Here is an 8,766-nt window from a genome sequence, read left to right on the forward strand (position 1 = left end):
CCAGAAATTTGGTTTTAATATTATTTTTAACGGTTTGTGATATGTTATGTTTAATAAATTCTGCAGCTACTTTAGGACCTAGATAAATGTCATCAAGTGGAAGAAAATTTTGTGGATTATGATATTGAATATCTTGTAACTTTGTATTTTTGAGGTAGTCTGATTTTACGAAGCAACTTAATAGAAACTTACAAGCACTTAATATGCGCGGATATAGACTGTATATTTTCGAATTTTCAGATTGAAATTCTGTATTGAGATCTGTAAAAGTTGGTAATATGTATTCCAAAAAAAGAAGATATATTTTATTTAACGGTTTGTTTAGCATATCATTGATTTCATCTGCTCCTGATGCTTGATCAAAGGCTTTGATCCTAAAGTAATTTTGAAGAGCATCATACTGTTCAAGTACTCTAGAAACAGCAGAAATCAATGATAACCATCTAGTTTGTGAAGGATGCAACAACTTATGGGGTTTTATATTAAAAAATATTTGAAATTCTTGGAATGATGATTGCCTCTTATAACTATGATGCATGTATGAATAAATACTTCTAACTAATTTATCGGCATCATCTGGTAATTTTTCAGATGCATAGGAGGCACATAATGCTAGAGAATGGCAAATACATTTCATTGTATACAGATCAGGGACATCATTAACTAAAAGAGTTTTGAATGAATTATGCGCTCCCATCATCGAATTCGCCCCATCGGCTGCATATCCTACCAAATTATTTTTATAGGGAATATTATTTTCTGTAAAAAAATTTACTATTACATTATAAAGATTTTGAGCAGTAGCTGTCTCAACTAATATGAGTCCAAGAAATTCATCATTTATTTTGAAGTTATTATTGTATCGAACTACTATGGCTAAATGTTTTTTCGATGAAACATCTGTCGATTCATCGACTATTAATGAAAATTTTGAAACTTTTAATTTAGAAATTAGGCGCTCAAAGCTTGTTTTTCCTATGACATTGTTTATGATTGAAGTACACTTTGTTCTGTCACAAGACATTTTAGAAATTTGACTAGGTTCCATGCCAGATAAACAAATAGATTTGACAAGTTCTATTAAATGATCGGAAACGTTAATAGCAAGATTATGCTCTGCAATAAATGATGCAATTCTAATCTCATTTTTTTTAATTATTTTATCCGACTGAATGGTAAATACTTTTTTTGACAGAGTTGATTGGCCACGCACTGCATTCATGTTTTTACTATGTTTTTTTGACAAACTATGTTTTTTAACAGCAGCTACTCCACCTACGTAGTCTTTATTATATATTTTGCATTTAAAATGATGTATACCGTGAGAACTTGGTTTTATCGATTTTCGGAAATCTTCGTGTGTCTCCCACTCAGCTTTATATTTATGTTCGTATAGCATCTTTTTCTTTCGTGTGGTTGAAGATTTATCAGAATCTGAATCGTAGTGTGATTCATGTGCTACATCTAATACATCTTGTTCTGTTTTATCAACTTTGCTTGTGCTTGGTTGTGGAGAATCAGGACGAACAGCAGGTACCTTCTTTTGCTTATTTACAAATTTGTCCATATTTCACCGTTAGGTATACATATAAAGAGAAAATGAAAATATTATCTAAGTAACATATTTTTAATCCATCCATTAATTAATTATTGATAATTATGGAGAAATGTGTTATAGTTTTGAGTTTAGACTAAAATATACAGCGACCGGAAAATGTTTTCAAATAAAAGAAAAAAAAATTAAAGGTTTCAAAGAGAAAAGTTGTTCAGAATGCAATTTTAAGTCTATGTGCCAATGACAACGATATTTACAAAGACTTCTAGAAAATATCAATTTTATATAGACAAGTTTTTTAAGAACACAGTCTAAAATAATAATAACAACAATAAACACCTACCTTTTAAATTATCAGAAACACAACATTCTCAATTGAGAGCATATGAAAATAAAAATAAAACCACTGGAAATACTGTACACTGTACTGGATAAGTTAGGGTTATTCAAGGGTTTGTTTTAATAAAATGTAAAATGACGAAATCGCCAGTCAGGCCTTTATATAATAGGCGCCCGCGGGAAATCCCCGCGTCTTGCACGATTAATCCCCGGATTCCCCGCTCCAATTTAGGGATGGCGTATCAAATATCGACGTTTGTAAAACATCGATGTTTCAATAAAGAAACACTGATTTTTACATCGATGTTATTTTTGAAATGCATACATATAGCTACGTAAAAAAGTCAAGTTTCAAGTCAATTCTCAAGTTAATTAATTTTTCTACCTGAAACTTAGTTTAATAAGTATATTTGTTCTATTTTTCACAATAACCATTGTTACGTTTTGAATGTAAATCATAATATAATCGTGTTTTTTTTCAATAAAAGCCAGTGTCCAAAAATCACCAGAAATAAGGCTTTTTCAAGAAATTTTCACCATTTCACCAAATGGGGTCGAAAATCACCAGATCTGGTGAAATTTCACCAGACCTGGCAGCACTGGTGAGGTGTGAAAAATGGACGTCGGAGACGTCTCGCCAATGCGACCGGTGTTAGTAGGTGGCCGCAAAGTGCTCATTGTTAGCCGCCTGCAATCAGGATGCAGGGCGCCCGACTCTCGGTTGGCCATTTCTGAATTGCTATTCGTTGTTCCTAAAAAGGAACAAGGTATCTAGGGTGACGCTCAAATGCTCGCTACCACAGATAAAAACTCAGCCCTCGGGGTGCACACTCCCGGTAGACACTTAAAAGTGCTAGGTCGCCTTATCGATCTGACTCATGTGACTGCTCATTACCTCAAGAGAAAATATATGTTTTATCTGCAACACTTTTTTGAAGTACCCTGTATACTCTAAAGTGTAAGGGCCAAAATTTTTTTTTTAAAGCGGTCAACTCAAACTACTATACTATAAATAAAAACCATAAAACAAATTTAAAGGGCGTAAATGTTGTAAAATAAAATACAACTAATAATATAAAATAAAAACAATACTAATAGATGGTACGTTACTAATGGTAATAGCGAACTTTGATCTGGGCGCTGCAAATGGACAAATGTTGTATAGCAACAAAAGTCTTGTATGACCTGGCAACCGAGATGACCTACCTGCAATTAAAGAGAAAAATGGCGCGTACCACGTCTTTCTCTGACGCTGTCTAATACTGTTTTAGACGGTGAATTTTTAGACGGTGGTATTGCGTGTTATTTGCAACCTTTTTGTTGTAGGTACCATGAATTTTGGGCTTGTTTTTGTTTACGTTCGAAATTCCATGCGCTCCGGCTTTTGAAATGTTTGTTTATTTTACGTCAGATAAAGAAAACGTAGCATAGAAAAATAGAGTTCTTACAAAAGTAATGTTAAAATGTGCCTCTGAACATGCTCTCAACTTTCCAAATAATTTTTCTATTTAATATTTTGTTCTAAAAAAACGTTCAAAAAACGTATTATGTAAAAAACGTCGTGTCTCAAAACAAATGAAGGGATAAAGGGGAAAACAAACAAAAGGGAAAAAACCGACGACGAACCTATTTGGTTATATTCAATTACAATTCAATATGTTTTGGCTTCCTTTCACTGTGATCCAACTCGGGCTTGTCTCGTAGCAGGCTTGCGGATAGAAAATGTCTCGCTCTTGTCTTGCTTTCGTCTTGCGCTCGGCTCGTCAGGTCTGGACGCACCACAATATTATTTATGGGTCCATAAAACATAAACATTTTCTCCACACAAGCTATATCCTCAATTCTGGACCAAATAAAATGGTTAAATTCGTTTTTAAGGAATTTGATTTTAAATCTGAATTGATTTGATCCTGAATTGATTTGAATTTGATTTGATCCTGATGATATGAATCCGCCACATAGGTATAGACATTTTTTAAATCTATTGTCAACTATTTCAATCACTGCCAATGTAATAATTCTCATCATAAAATATGGCATAATATGATTTTATTAAGATAGTATTTTCATCTTTGTTTTGCTTTGTAACGCTAGCATGATTGCCTTTTTCTAGGTCGGAAAAAGTTTCTGGGCCATCTGAGGTACTGTCATGCAAAGAAAAAGCAGACAATGATGAATTAGGCCAGTGCAAATAATTTTGAATTTGGAAAAAATGTTTAGAAAGCTGCGACCATTGAAAATAGTTAGCCTTAGTAACCCTTATTAACATACTAAAAGTCCCCATTTGTCCGATGTGTGTGCCATCAACAAAAATCGGCCGCCATCTTGAATTTTGGTACTTTTTGGGAAAAAATGTAAATAACTCGAAAACGGTGCGTTATAGCCGAGGGGTAAACACATAGGGCAAAAAGTGTACACCTACATCCTCTATCCTTAGTACATCCCCTACATCCTCCAGTACATCCTCGGTACATCCCCTACATCTTCGTACATCCCCTAGTACATCCCCTACATCCTCGGTACATCCACTACATCCCCGGTACATCCTCGGTACATCCCTTACATCCTCTGTACATCCACTACATCCTCGGTACATCCCCGGTACATCCTTTTAGTTCTTATTCATATTATTATCAATCATATAGGTATAGATATCAATCAGAATACCAGGTATTGCAACGGCAGACCGTCTATAGGAAATCCCCTGTAAATTTGAAAGTCCCAGAATATTATCTCCCCCCGTTTATTTTAGTGCAAAATTGTATTGCAACACTTTTATGAAGGTCCATATATGATAGACGTACATAAAAAATATGTACCTGTAGTTTACATCGAGGTTTACATTTAGCAAATTAAGATATATTTGAAACGAAGTTCCCTCAAATTTGTGAAATTTGTAAAATTAAATGTCAATAACGATGTTGTAAAATCATTTGACATATTATTTGTATTCAAATTTCACAAATTTTAGAGGACTTTTTTCCAAAAATATCTTAAACTGCTCATGCTAATGGAAACTATCCATATTTTGTAATTTAATCTGCTGATCTATTATATTTTTTTTAAAGTAATATAATAAAATCAGTGCTAAAAAGTTAGGTGGCACAATTATTGTATTTTTTTCATAGTGATGACGATATCCATTTCTCGATATCCTTATAGACCAGGAGATTAATTTTAAACTACTAGTTTTTATCCTAGCTTTTTTATAGCAAAGGTACCTATTATCAATGATTTAACACGCATTGATATTAATAATCTGTATAGGACCAGTGTAGATGTTCTATGAACGCGTGTTCCATATGGGATTTACTCAAGGATTTACTGGTGACAATGTTGTGGAGTAACATCATCTTGCTCAAAGCTCATAAATAAGGTAGACTTAGTTTCAAATATGATTGCTTTATTAGATATAAAAAAATCGACACATTGATGTGTTTTTAAATATTTTAAAATATTTTCTTACACAATGTACCTACACCTACAAAAACTGAAAAACAAGTAAACCTAGATATAAATAAAATTTACAAAATATGCAAGTTAAAGATTTGGAGTTACATATTTCTTTGTATATATAATAATATTTTACACTATTATGATATTACGCAAAACTAGGTACAGTGAGATGCATTACAATTTGGACACGTGTTTTTGAATACCCGTCGTGAAATAATGTCAAACAATAAATTTTTGAAACATGAATTGTGTCGAAATTCTGACATAAATGAAATCAGTGGTAAGAGCATTAACTTTCTATTTTGTTTATAGTTTATATAATTCTGTTTTGTTATTCTGTTAATCATATTATTCTGTTCAGTTCTAATTCATATTTTAAAGTTCTGGGATTGCTGTGGTATTATGATTATGTAGTAGAGATACGCGGCACCTCGCGCGGCACTGCATTTGACTGAATTGTTTATTGATTAGGATTTGTACTTAATACCGATTGTTATTAAAAACATGTGTCCGAATTGTAATGCTGTTCACTGTATACACTCATTATGTAAATTAACAAAAGTAAATCATATTACCTAATAGGAACAATAACGTAACAAACTCAGTCTTATCTCGTACAATGAATAAAAAGAAAAACATTTAAAATCCTTGAAAGGAATAAATAAACCTCGATTAAAAAAACAAAAGTTAACATTGTTCTTTTTCAAAAAAAAATTATCCTAGGAGGGCTACTTCTTTTGAGAATAGGCAAAAGATATATTTTGATAATCATCATTTTTTAACTGCAAATTCCCGTCTAAATCAGGCGACAAACAAACAGGGCCGAAAAAAATGAACTCTTTTTCGACCTCCGCTGTGTCTGCTTTTTTGGGCCAATAAAAGAAACCCCCATTTTTTTTTCTTTGAGAAATTTCATTCTGAAAGTTTTTCCCATTTTTGCTTCGATCTCGCCGATGAACCACCCTGAATCGTAGTAAACCGCATAAAATTTGTTCAATTCAACTTCTGGCTCAAGTCTGGAGTCTTGATCTCGATCTTGATCTTGATTTTATGAGTCTTGGTCCGATCCATGACTGCTGTTACATCATCCTCCGAAGATGTTTCAGATGAAGAAATTCTTCTACCTCCCTTTTTTTTGTTTTGCCTGGCAATTTCTCTTTTTTTTATTATTTTTCGACTGCACTCTGATAATTTTTTTTTGTTTTTTGACACGAGTGTTGTCCGCTTTAGGATTATTTAAAATAAATCGTCTTAGGCGATCCACACTGATTTTTTTTTTCGTCGAGGAGCCAACACAATGAGGCCTAAATTTTTTTATAACTGCAATTTTATTTCCTATGGTTACCCGAACCATGGGTGCCTGCTCATTTATACCCGCATTATTTCCCTCGACGAACTTCGCTGAAAAATCTTTCATCACAAGTTCTTCTCCTATTCCTGCCGATGAAATGTTGCATAAATCTATAAATAAGCTACTTTCTTGATTATCCAGGTTATCTGAGTTTCCTGACTCAACTGGTAGGGCACTAAGAATGTTTGGTACAGTTTCTTCGTCTACGAAAGTTGCCATATCACTTACCGGGTCCCCGACAACTTCTTCTGTTTGATTGTCACTTTCATTTTCATCGGTAGGGTTTTTTAATACAGGTATAGATATGATATTCCAACTGTTATCAACAACTTCAATTCCCAAGTCGCACGTAGTTTGTATTGCATCATTTAGAGCATTTAAACTACATTTTCTAAACAAGAGTCAGAAAGATCTTGAAATTGTGAGTGTGATTCAGTAGATATTTTTGCCCTTTCTCGAGGAAAAATCACATCTTTAAGATCATTTAAGATATTGTTTACTGCCTTGATCCTGTCTATATGTAGCATGATGTCTTTAATGCTGTAGTTGACTACTGTCGAAAACGTTGAAGTGATTGATATTGTAGCCCGAAACATCTTCTCGCACGTTTGACTAGGAAATAAAGAAGGAAGAAACATGTCTTGCGTAAGAATGGGATTTTCACGGAAATTGCAAACTAGGTTAATTAATGCATGAGCATTAAGCTCTAACCAATTATAACAATTGGCTGTTATGAAATTAGCTCCAATTTTATAGTTTGGATGATTTTCAAGCCAGTTTGGCCAAATACTGAGAAAAAAAACAACATACCAGATATTATATATTCTTCTCTTTATGTCAGAGCCCGTATCTAGATAAGACGATATGGCTAGATGCATTATATTGAAGTAGGCTCGGGTACCTTCACTACCAGCAACATTTTCAAGCAATTTGATTACTTGTAGAGAACATATTTTTTCGGCAGCGGAGAAGTTCATCTTATCCTCAGCTTTTAGGTCTGACATTGACAGTAAATGTTTGTCTTTTGAAAAATCTTCAATTAAACGTTTAAGATGATCCGGGGATGCAACAAAATTACCTATGGGTAAAATAATATTATGCTTTAAAAACCTCGTTCTTAAAATTCTAAATATTTTCCATGTAAGTGCTGTACCCAAATCCAAGCTTTTTGGAGTTATTCTTATTTAAAAATTAGAAAGTGAAAAAAAAATATCAGAAAAAACAACTTTTTTAAGAGGATACCGAGGAGGATACCTTATGGAAAAAGTATTCAAAAGTCAACCCACAAATTTGGATGACTTGAAACATCGCATTCGGCGAACTACGCCCCAAATAATTCGAAATACATCCCCGGTAAATCCTCGGTACATCCCCTACATCCTCTAGTACATCCTCAGTACATCCCCTACATTCTCGGTACATCCCCTACATCCTCTAGTACATCCTCGGTACATCCCCTACATCCTCGGTACATCCCCTACATCCTCTAGTACATCCTTGGTACATCCACTACATCCTCGGTACATCCCCTGGAAATCCTCTCATGTGTACACCATAAATCCCTAAGTGTTCACCCCTTGGTTATAGCGAAAAAGTTCAAGAGGTAAAAATTAAAGAGAATAAAAAAACTCTATCAGATTCAATAAAGAATAGTTTATTATCCTAACGCAGTGAGGTACAAATTTTTTTTAAAAATCGAGCAATTTTTAAAAGGAATCACCGAAATCACCAAATTACTATTTTTTTAAGTTTATTAACAAATAACATGGATATTTAGCATCAATTCAACTAAAATACAGTCGTTGTGACATTTTCAAGTAATATTTATTGGTTGTTTAATAATATTTCAAAATTAACAAAAATTGTCAAAGCTATCCTTTACTAAATACATGTGTACTAATAATGTGCGAAAGCAGCCTCCACCTTGTTCTGGTCGAGGCTATTTGCGCTTAAACCAAGGTCTTTTTGTTACCATTTTGTAAACAACTTGTTTTTAAAAATACAGTGACAGTTTGAAAAATTAGGCTACAGGTTGGAAGAAAAAAATAAAATGTAATAAACTACT

This window comes from Sitophilus oryzae, unplaced genomic scaffold, assembly GCF_002938485.1.
Source record: "Sitophilus oryzae breed Bouriz unplaced genomic scaffold, Soryzae_2.0 scaffold_551_pilon_pilon, whole genome shotgun sequence".
NCBI lineage: Eukaryota > Metazoa > Arthropoda > Insecta > Coleoptera > Curculionidae > Sitophilus > Sitophilus oryzae.